General features: G+C 44.6%; 1 pseudogene across 1 annotated transcript; it reads right to left on the reverse strand.

Annotated features, from left to right (window-relative positions):
* Positions 1-3,122: 3,122 nt before the first annotated feature.
* LOC110072949 (syntaxin-binding protein 2 pseudogene) lies at positions 3,123-6,771 on the reverse strand (annotated as a pseudogene). The gene has a single exon (XR_013538921.1). The product of XR_013538921.1 is annotated as a syntaxin-binding protein 2 pseudogene (transcript).
* Between the last annotated feature and the right edge of the window lie 4,689 nt (positions 6,772-11,460).

Here is an 11,460-nt window from a genome sequence, read left to right on the forward strand (position 1 = left end):
CGTTGGATTATTATAGATCTAACCGAAGGGCAGCTGAGAAAACCTGTTCACTTCTCAGGCTGCAAAAGTCTTGGCATGTCTCTGACCACCATGAATTGATTATTCCATGATAAAGGGCGAACAATAACATACATATGTGTTGCTTTTTTTTTGGCCCTTCCTTCTCTCCATTCCCCCCACCCACCCCAGTCAACAAGGCCTTCTTTACAGTCTTGGGGAAGCCTGTAGAGGATCCCCTCTCATTAGTGCAAACTCATCATTGAATTATTACCTCCAATGTTCACAGTTACTTGGATCATGCAGAGAGATTGCAGAAGACAAGTTTCCCAGCTGCTCGGAAAGATTCAGGGCTCTGAACAGTCTGAATCCACAAATCAGTCATGGGTTTCTAAGCATCTCAGATTTCCTTTTTCTACTTTTTCTCCCCCTCCTGTCCCTTTTTGCCTTACTCTTTCTCCCCCAGTCACTAATTCTTTTCTACACATCTTCCATAGGTGGAGGGGGGGGGCACGATACAGAAGACATCAAAATATGCTAATTGCAACCCCCCTTTTTTTAGAGAGAGAGGGGGGCTCTTTTTTAATTATTTGTATCGGGGCATTGCACAACTTAAAATTAAGGCTTTATATGAAATATAGGTACAATTAAAACAAATTAAGATAATTAGACTGTTTTTGGCCAGAAGCAGGCTACTTCAGTAGCCTCATCTTGGCCATTTAAATCATCATCATCATCTTTGAACTGGAAGGGACCCTATGGATTGTCAAGTCCTCTCTCTCTCTCTCTCTCTCTCTCTCTCTCTCTCTCTCTCTCTCTCTCTATCTATCTATCTATCTATCTATCTATCTATCTATCTATCTATCTATCATTGGATGCCTTTCTTCTGATAAAGGGACTCAAGGTGGCTCATGATAATAAAAATAATAGCATTAAAAACACAGTGATTTATACATTAAAACAATTAAACTATTAAACCAGATTAAAAATACATGGAGCGATCAAAGACGTATACAACAGTAAAAACTATCATGAGTATCCAGTACCTTTTCCCTGTAGAGTTCAGTCCTCTTTCTACAAGTTGGTGCCTTAGTTGCCAAGCCCTCCGGGCTTCATCCTAGCTAGGGCCCTGAGTGTCCGAAGCGTCTGTAAACTCCTTTAAACCATCAGTCCTTTGGTCTTGTTGGCTTTCGCTGGCCATAGGACTTCAAAGTTTTAGGCAGGACCTTTCCTGCTCCCCAACACTCCCTGGAAATCTCTTATTCCCTTGTTATCTCCCACCCAAACTTGCTTAGCTTCCAAAAGCAGACAAGACTGGTATATCCAGGGTGGCATGCTGTGTTCCAATCTTATGTGAGTTTACTCCAAAATAATTCCTGTTGTGTTCCATGAGTACTCCCATGTAGCTACACACACAAGACTGCACACCTACCTGTGGCCTGTTACTTATAAAGTATTATCAGCATATGTGGATCTGTGCACAGTAACACTGGGAAAAGGCAGGTCTGTACTCCTTGAGGTTTATAATAAACACTTAGATGAGAGATGGGCATGAACTCCCAGTTTGTTGGATTGTGCCAGTTCATTGATCAGCTTCAAAGCCCTGCCTCCTCTAGCAGACGCCCACTCAAGAGCCAGTTCTTGGGAGACGAGGGCGGGGAAGGCAGGGCACTGTCTCCAATGTGTGAGGAGGAGGCGGGGCTTTGAAGCACCAAACACTGGTTCAGCCGATAAACGAACCAGTACAAACCACCACATTGGCTGAAAGACTGAAAAGAGAGTGAAGTTTGTTCTCTGACCTCAGTGGCTTCTGCCGGGGCATAATCCTTTCCAGTATTACTTGGGCTCTTTGATGCATCCAACATGGCTCTTCCATCTAGAAAAGCATCTGGTAAGGGGCTTAAGTCTAGTGATCTCACATGACCAAAATCCACATCCAGTTTACTAGATAGGCATATGGTGTCCAGCAGGTGAGAATTCTCAGTGACACTCTCTGGCAAGTCAGTTATGGGGCTACGACACAAGGACGTCGCCACAATGCCAGCTCATGATTCTTCAAGTTCTGAAAATGGAACAATATGTGGGAGCAGTTTACAGTGGTGCCTCACTTAACGAGCGCACCATTTAATAACGAATCCGCATAGCGACGCGTTTTTTGCGCTTGCTAATGCGATCGCATTGCGATGTTTTAGATAGGGAAAACATTGCATTGCGATGATTGGTAAGCATTTCGGTTACCGATCTTTGCATTGCAATGTTTTACAAGCAGCTGATTGGCGGTTCCAAAATGGGCACTGGGTCAACAAAATGGCCGCCCGCAGCATTTTCGCGCCTTGCCCTTGCTTACCAGGTGGCGGCCGGATGGAGGATTCCCCGCATAGCGGTGAGTTTTTCCCCAATAGGAACGCATTAAACGGAGTTTAATGCATTCCTATGGGTTCCCCCCGTGCATAGCGATGAATCTGGATAGCAATGTTAATCCTGGAACGGATTAACGTGGCTATGTGGGGCACTACTGTATTTTGAACATATTACAACACAGGGGTCATTAACTTGAAATCTAGACTATCCTCTGGTTCTTCCATGGGAGTAGTCATTACCTTTGATAATAGTAGGGAAGGGAATGCTGTGACAGAGTTCCTCCTGAAGAAACCTTGAGGTCTAGGCATCAAATTCATAAAGGCGATGAAAGGGGCCAAACAATTCAATCTACTCAGTAACTTGAAGAGTTACCAAGGCAAAGACCCACGGCCAAACTAAGTTGGAAACAGCGGCAACACCCCTCCAGGTCAGCAAAGCTCTCTTAATCTTTCCTCTCTCCCCCTCCTTACTTCGGGAAGGAGCTGGCAAAAGGCAGTGAGTCCTCTGCGATGCCCACGCTGTCTGTTTCCTTCCCAAGGCTGGAATTATTAAAGTCCTCAGTTGTTTGCTGGTGTTAGCGGCTCTTCTTGATAAGGGCCAATCTGATAATATCCACCAAATATCCACAAAGCTGCCCGGCCTTATCTGCACTTTTCCTTCAGGAGGGAATAAAGCTCTGGCTGCAGGGAGTCTATCGCCAACAGGAACAACTACGAAGTTTGTTTATAAGACTAATTTTAAAAATTGAAGTTTAAAATCGGCAAAAATAATATACTAGTGATTAAAATTCAAAAGGAGTGGACCTTAGCACAAACGGTCTCTTCTCAAGCCAGAAGCCGGAACCTTTTCCGGGGAGATAAATAGAATGGCTGTCAGGAAGTCTCTTAGGGGTTGGAGGTGGGTTTAGTACTTGGTTGGCATCAGCGCAGTCAGATTCCGCACATCTTCTAGGAACTGCCTTGGAGTCAGGATGTGGGAGGAACCAATCAGCACCTCCCACTTCCCCTCCATGGCCTCCGTGACTTCGTAGGCACAGCGCATTTCAGACATCGTGACTCCGCCCAGCACGTACAGAATGAGGCGGGCCCCAGTCGCCGTCTTTGTCTTGCAGGGATGAAAGCGCACGCTCACCGGTGTGCAAGGACGTGGGGCTGGGCAAGACACGTAGGGCCACGACGACTTGTCTAGCTTGTCCTCTACGGCATCCTCCATGACATCCTTAAGAACAGGGACCCATCGAGAGAACGGGCACGTAGGCTCCAATCGCCCTTTCCTCGCAGGCTTTATGAGTCCACCAGGCTCCTCTGTCATGATGGCAGCACCCAGTAAATGCATGTTGAAGAGGATGTCTCTCTCTTGCTTTACATTGGCTTGTTGGATGAGCTTGATAAAGTTCTCCACTTTGATGCCATTCTGGAGGAAGATGCCAAGTAGGATGAGGCGAATCTTATCTAATGGCTCCACGTCGGGATCTGAAACAATTGGCGCAATTGTCTGCATAGGGTGTTTGACTTTCTGCCCTTCCACATCTGCACCCGTGGCCAGCTCCTGCTCCACGCTGCATAGCTTTTCCACTCGGCCGTTGAATGCATGCATACAATCCTCCGTCAGGTGCAGATGTGTGGAATACATTTTACGTTCCTTCAGGTACTGGGGGATCTTCTTCACAATTTGACATAGCTCCTTAAGGTCGGCCTTGTCCGTGTTAAGCGTCTCGCTCTTGCAAGAGGTGCGCAACAGCTCACTCACTTTCTTGCATACGTCGACAATGTGCATGTGGCGCAGCTGCACCCATAGGTCGTCGTCATCATCCAAGAGCACGGCTTTTTCCTTTGAGCCACTGGTGCCCGCGGATTCATACCGGTAAGTGTTGTTTTCAATATTGAGCAGGTCATAGGCCATGGCCTGGTACGTGAGCTCGTGCAGAAGTGGGGACACCAGGTCGTAGCTCCGGTCTACAATCAAAAGCTGTGAACGGGATTTGTCAGCCCCCTCTCCCATGGTAGGGTTGTCAGCTTTGAGGGCATTCAGCCAGGCTAGCACGGCTTGGGCCAACTGGCAGCAGTCTTCAGAGCCATTCCTGTAGCGAATGGAGGGGTATTCTTGGAGGGTGTCACATAAGGTGGCAATCTGCTCTGCCATCTTCTCCAAGTGATTGTTTTTCTCGTGCCAGCACTGCGGGCTGAAAAGATGGCGGAAGCTCTGCGGGCTGTCCAGACAATACACCTGTGACTCATAAGGAAGGAAAGCAACATTGATCTCCTTGAGTATTTTGATGGCTTTGGTGATTCCGGATTTCTTGAGCTCATCAAAGAGGTTGTCAGGACAAGTGTGAGTGAGGAAAACATGAGCAGCTTTGTATTGGAAGGTGAGAGTGCCTTTGTAGTCATTTATTAGAGCGTGCACTGATGACTCAATAGGGCTGATCAAATAGATGGCTTCCAGATTGGGACAGGGCTCTCGGCACTTGTTAATATTTTCAATAATTGTGATCCCTTCAGCCATAAGATCTGACATTTTCAAACAGGAACAGAGAATGCATGTGCTGGAATGGTCCACAATAAGCACCTTCCATTCTCCTTCCTTCTTCGTGCTGCGGATGACATCATTCAGAATCTTCTTGCCCACTATCGCCTTCAGCCCAGCCGGTGCCATGAGCCCGGAGAGTCCCGGTTCCTTTGACAGGTTACAGTTCTGATGTCAGCCTGTTACACCTATGTTATTGGCAAAAAGAAATAAACTGCAAATATCTGTCTTTTTGTAACTGCTTTTTAATTTTTTATTTATTTGTCTGTCTGTCTGTTCAAATTCCTCCCCATAATGCAATGCACTACTTTGGGTGGTTCATGGTCGACTAAAACATAATGAAAATAAATCAAGTTTTATAGATAACATCTGTCTGTCTGTCTGTCTGTCTGTCTGTCTGTCTGTCTGTCTGTCTGTCTGTCTGTCTGTCTGTCTATCTATCTATCTATCTATCTATCTATCTATCTATCTATCTATCTATCTATCTATCTATCTATCTATCTATCTATCTATAAGACATAGACAGTAACTCCAAGGGCAAAATTGCAGCAATAAAATGCAGCACAGGGACTGTATGATGATGACGAGGGCATACAAACATGCGCAGCAGCAGAGGAACTCATGAAACACGGTTTCTGAAAAAATGCCTCTCTATAAGGCGGTGTTTTCTAGAGTTTAATAAATGTTGGGAGGGAGGGAACTAAGCACAGCTCCACTGGCAGTTGATTCTGTAGAGTTGGAGCCACTGCAAAGGAGGCCATGCTCCTAGTGGATTAATGTCCTGGCCTCCCTTGGAGTGGCAACCCAGAGGGTCATCACCTGGGAGGACCTGGTGGAGCGGGGCTGATGACTTTCACAAGAGTCGCTCCAATAGTAATCTCCCCCAGCAGATCTAAGCCTCCCTAGAAAGTGAATGGGGGGGATAAGATAATAATATTTGGGAAAGGGTTATTTTGGTCTTTTTTTGAGGAACATTCAGAGAGAGGCCAATATTATTATGCAATATTTTTCTTTCATTAAAGAGGACAAGGAGACTTCGGGAGTCAAGGTGTGCTTTAACTTCTGCATGGATTGCATAATGCCGGTCCTATCATTTGGCCGAGCAAGGCAATTGCCCCAGGCAGCAGATGCTGGATGGCAGCGGATGGTAGCAGAAGGTGTCTCCTTGCCCGTCCGCTTTGGAACATGGAAGGGATGGGATACCCTCTTCTCCGTCATCTCAGACAGCAAAATCCCTTATAAAGAGAGTGGGAGCTGGCGAGAATCATAGGTGTTCGTATTCTCCGCCATAGACTTGGAGTGGAATTTTGGGAGGAAAACAAGAAAGCCAATGGAGGAAGGAAAACATGGAGAAATTCCATACTTTCCTGAGCCTATACCACATAGCTGGAGGGTGACCTCAAAAACCAGATCATCAAGGAACCCCTGTTTGCTTTCCATCAGCATCTGAATCTTTTACTTGAAATAGTCTTTTCTTTTATTTTCAAGCTAATGGAATGCATGCATTGTGCCTTATTCTTTTCCTGCTTCATCACTCCACTCGTTTCCTCCTTTCCCCCCCTTTCCAGTCTATTTATTGCTTCTTTTTCTTTTTTCTTTTTTTTTTTTTGGCTCCTTCTCACTTTCCATTTTTCATTATTAGTTCTTTATGATCTTCTGTTTCCTACCAACCCTGCCCACCCCACCCCACCCACCCCTGAATCCACCCCTCTTCTTCCATGGCTTCTCTCCCAGTTGCTCTCCTCCAAGGCCCCCCGAGTTTCCCTTAGCTCATGAAACCGGAGCTGCTCGGTTCTTTGGCTTTTGCAATCCAGCTGTTTGCTTTTTCAGCATAAACTCATCTTTATTCAGTGGAGTTCCTGAACAAGGCTGAGTCGGCTAAAAAGGGGTGGAAATTAAAGACTGAATTACAAATTGAAGAATGGTATAAAGAAATATGGAATATAGCACTAAATGATAAATTAACTTGTAATTTAAAGATGAAGAAAGGAGAGTTGAAAAAGAATAATTTTTATGTAATATGGGGCAAATTTTTGGAATATGTGTTAATAAGGGGAAAAGGGAGAGCTCCAAATCAAGAATCTATGCAGTTCTGGAGAGGAGGACAATAGAAGAAGAAGAATGAGAAGAAGAAGAAAAAGAAGAATATGGCAAGAGGTCCCGTATATGGTGGTGGGGAACACTGTTATTGTGTTGTAAGTGTATATGTTTTATGTATATGATTTTTTTGTTATAGTTATAAATAAATAAAAAAAATATTAAAAAAAAAAAAAAAAGGGGTGGATGCGTTTGGTGACAGCAGAAGAGTGGCTGTTAGAGAACTAGCTTTGCAGTGGAAAATGGTTCAAGATGATACCAACAAGGCTTGCTCTAAATATGTGTGTGCATTATGTGCAGGCATTCATGTATGAAATTATGGTTAATAACACCACCATGTTTACTATTACTGTTACTGCTAAATACATAATTAACAAGAAACACTAAACAAAAGGGAAAAAATGATATCCTGTCCAGAGTTTATAAGTAATATAGTTATGTATAAGTAGTAACTTTTTGGTAACAAGCAATACAACTAATTAATTAATTTTTATAAGCCGCCCCGAGTAGACGTTGTCTGGGGGGGGGGTAAAAATTGAATAAACAAACAAACAAACAAACAAACAAGCTAGGGATGTGGTGACATTGCGGGTTAAACCTCAGAAGTTTCTCTGCTGCAAGGTCAAAGACCTGCCGTCGTAAGATCGAATCCACGCAACGGACTGAGCTCCTGTCACTTGTCCCAGCTCCTGCCAACCTAGCCGTTCAAAAGCATGTAAAAATGTGAGTAGATAAATAGGTACCGCCTCAGTGGGAAGGTAACGGCGTTCCGTGTCTAGTCGTGCTGGCCACGTGACCACGGAAACTGTCTTTGGACAAAAGCTGGCTCTACGGCTTGGAAATGGGGATGAGCACCGCGCCCTAGAGTCGGACGCGACCAGACTCAATGCCAAGGGGAAACTTTACTAATGCAACTAGTAGTTTCTTTCAAGTGCAACTAGTGCTTAAGTGTAGTAAGTAACCCTAGTTGCTTTCAACTGTTACCTTGTGGATCTATACTTAAAGGCATTTTGAGGAGAATTTTCCACATCTTAGGCCTTCTTTTTTTATCCTGAGTTCACAAGAGAAGCATTCTACTTTTATCTTTTGTATTTTTATTAATATTTCTAAGATACAATATCAAAACTGGCCACTAGTGGGCACCAGATAATATTTCCCCACATTTTCCTGGCCTGTCGTAGGGCAGCATAGCGTGTGCCTCAGAATCAGCACAATAAAGAATTTAAATGATTGAAGCAACAGTAATGACAACTATTTGGCTGGCAAGAAGTTCAGCATCATATAAAGATTTATTTCTAAAATGTGGTGTCCAGAGCTGTGATCCCGCTTGACTCCCAGAAATGGGACCTAAGGCGACTCACAACACAGTTCAACAAAGTCATGCGTGAATTGCTGGTTCTCATGTTAATGTGGGAATTCTATTTCTTGAAGTACAGGTAGAAATGAAAATATGATGTCTTAAACCTTGTTGCTAAGGTAAGAAAATCCGTACCTCTCAGTCTGTTCCTAGTTGGCATGAAAAGAGCCTCTGCTGTGAATTGCGAGGGCATGAGGGCACTTGGGTCTTGGATCTCAGCCAAAATGTTATAATATTAAAACACCATTAAAGAAATTAGAGTATGAAAACACAACTGAATTAAAAACAGTTTAAAAGTGAGTGCATCGTCGCTTATAACATTAAATATTAAATGTGAGAAAAAGAAAAAAAACCTGTCTTTGGTCAATTGTGGAAACAAAAGAAAGATCTTTACATGCTGGTGGAAAAACAGAAGTTCTGGGACCAAACTAGTCCCCTAGTTGAAGGGAGCTCCATAGTAGCCGCTGCAAAGGTCCTCTCTCTGGTCCTTCCCAAATATGACGATAAGTGTGGTAAGATCGACTACGGGGTTTTTGGAGACCTTAAAATCCAAGCAGGCTCACGTGAGAAAGTCTAATCATTCACAGGAATCTCTGGACCCAAGGCATGTAGGGCTTACACTCTGCTGTCCTCCTGCTTGACTCCCAGAAATGGGACCTAAGGTGACTCACAACATGGCGACATTACATTGCATCACGTTAGGTCATAATAAGCGTCTTTGAAATGTGCCTGGAAATAGATTGGTTGCCGCGGCGTTCACCCTTATTATGCTAAATAAGTCATGCATTATTCATGTTTTATGCAGATGTGGTTGGGAGGTGGGGCCATGAGAGATGTTAAAAGGCAGAGCCAGAGAGGAGGAGTTCAGTTGAGAGTCAGAGGAGAGTTTGGAATAAGAGAGAGAGAGATGCCAGATCTGAGGAGTGATTAGTCTGAGGAGTGAATAGTAACCTGTGCAGTAATATAGAAGATTGTTATTGATGCTTAGTGAAGCTGAAGAAAATACTTATGAATTATTATGGAAACATCTGCAATCAATAAACCTGTTTTAAGAAAAAGGCAGAACTGAATGGAAATTTGTCTGTCCTAAGTATGTTGATTTAGAGATCAACTGCTGGCAGCGTGTGAAAAGGTGTTTAGGTTTGACTTCGTGAGCTCTGTGTTTTGGGGAGACGAGCAGGGGCCACGAGGGGCAAACGTCACAGTTACCAAAGATGCTCCTGAAACAATGTCCACTATGTCTAAAGTACCTACTACTATGAGCTACCATGCATGGAACCAATCCAAAGACAATCAAACTTATAACTTCCAATTTCAACATCAAAAAAAACTAAGATCATGGCCACTGGTCCCATCACCTCCTGGCAAATAGAAGGGGAAGATATGGAGGTGTGACAGATTTCTTGGGCTCCATGATCCCTGCAGATGGTGACAGCAGCCACGAAATTGAAAGACGCCTGCTTCTTGGGAGGAAAGCGATGACAAACCTCGACAACATCTTAAAAAGCAGAGACATCACCTTCCCGACAAAAGTACGCATAGTCAAAGCTGTGGTTTTTCCTTTTTGGAGAATGGAAACCGGGTTAAAAGCCAATTTCCAGGTATATTCATATGCTGGATCCTTGGGGTTCAGTATTTACTTTAGAAGGAGGTGGTGCGTGGGCACTTGGCCCAAAGAATGGCACCATAGATGTATTACTAGAGACTTGACCTTCCTGGAATTTTTTCCCGATGGTTGGCGCACTTTGGCTCTGGGGCGAAGGGTGGTCATACTCTGTGGTTGGTTTCTGGTGCGACAATTTGGCGGTTCTTTGTACACTATGGTTATGTTCAGACATTATGCCACAGAGTCAGGTTGGCGGCCTTTTGTTCAGGTGCCACCAGGTATATTGGTGGTTCACCTTGGCGGTAACAAATGTGACATCGTGTCGCATTCAGAACGGGTCTTGACATTAGTTAGGCCTTTCACAGTGTGGGCGTTGCAATGTAATGTGTTGGTGCACGCTCGGCATGTGCTAGGTGTGGAAAACAGGATAGCTGATGCATTGTTGCGCCAACAGATGTACTTGTTCAAGGAGACAGACCCAGGAACGAGGGAGTTCACGAAAGGGCTGCCCCTGCAGGTCCGGCAAATTGGCGAGAGGATATATCAGGAGCGATAGGTTTAGCCCTGGCTCCAAGGACCAGGAGGGGTTATGCATCCATGAGTATGGAATTTCAGGAATTTAGGAACATGCTTGACCTTGAGCTGGAAAGGACGGCTCCGGCTGAACATTTACAGCAAGTCTTGGTGCACTTGAAGGGGAAAAGAACTGCAATGGGAATCATTCAGGTTGTGCTGTCTGCCTTACCTTATTACGCAGGGATCCATGGCTGTCGCTTAGGAAAATGTTAGAAGGGTGGTCTAAAGAGGAAGGGTTCAGGATGATAGGGTCCCTATTTCAACACAGCTGTTGGAGCGCATTTGTGATCAGTGGGCGCTCTTATGTAAAAAAAATCCATTAAAAGGCCCACCCCCTTTTTGAGGCCGCGTCTTTGCTGACCTTCTTTGGGACCTTTAGAATTAGTGAATTTGTTGCGTTAGGAGAGTAAGATAAGGCTTGAGCAGCCCTGCAAGTACTGGTTGATACTGTGGAGGATGGAAAGGTACAAATACTCCTTCGCCGATCCAAGGCTGATCAATTGGGCAAGAGTACGCAGAATGCGTTAGGGCAGTGCAGCATAAGCAACATCTGCCCCGTTAGAGCTACACAGGTGCATCTGAAGCTGAGAGGGCGATGCCCAGGATAATTCTTCCAGCATACTGATGGGTCACCTCTGACAAAGTATCAGTTTTGGAAGCTACCAGAACCAGCATTAAATAGAGTAGGTGCAAATAGTACAAGTTTTGGCAATCGCTCTTTTAGAATAAAAGCAGTTATCACAGCAGCTGCAATGGGGTACGGTTGGAAGAAATCAAGAGATTGGGCTGGGCCATAGGCTAGCTTTTCCTAACGTATGGGCAGAGGCCTAGTGTGTTATGTCTCCACAGGTCCTATAGGTTGGCAAGATGACAAATATTGTGATTGTCGGAAAAAAGCTATGTCCACTGGGCAGGGCTTTATGCCACTGCATCCCCTTGA

This window comes from Pogona vitticeps, chromosome 12, assembly GCF_051106095.1.
Source record: "Pogona vitticeps strain Pit_001003342236 chromosome 12, PviZW2.1, whole genome shotgun sequence".
Lineage (NCBI taxonomy): Eukaryota > Metazoa > Chordata > Lepidosauria > Squamata > Agamidae > Pogona > Pogona vitticeps.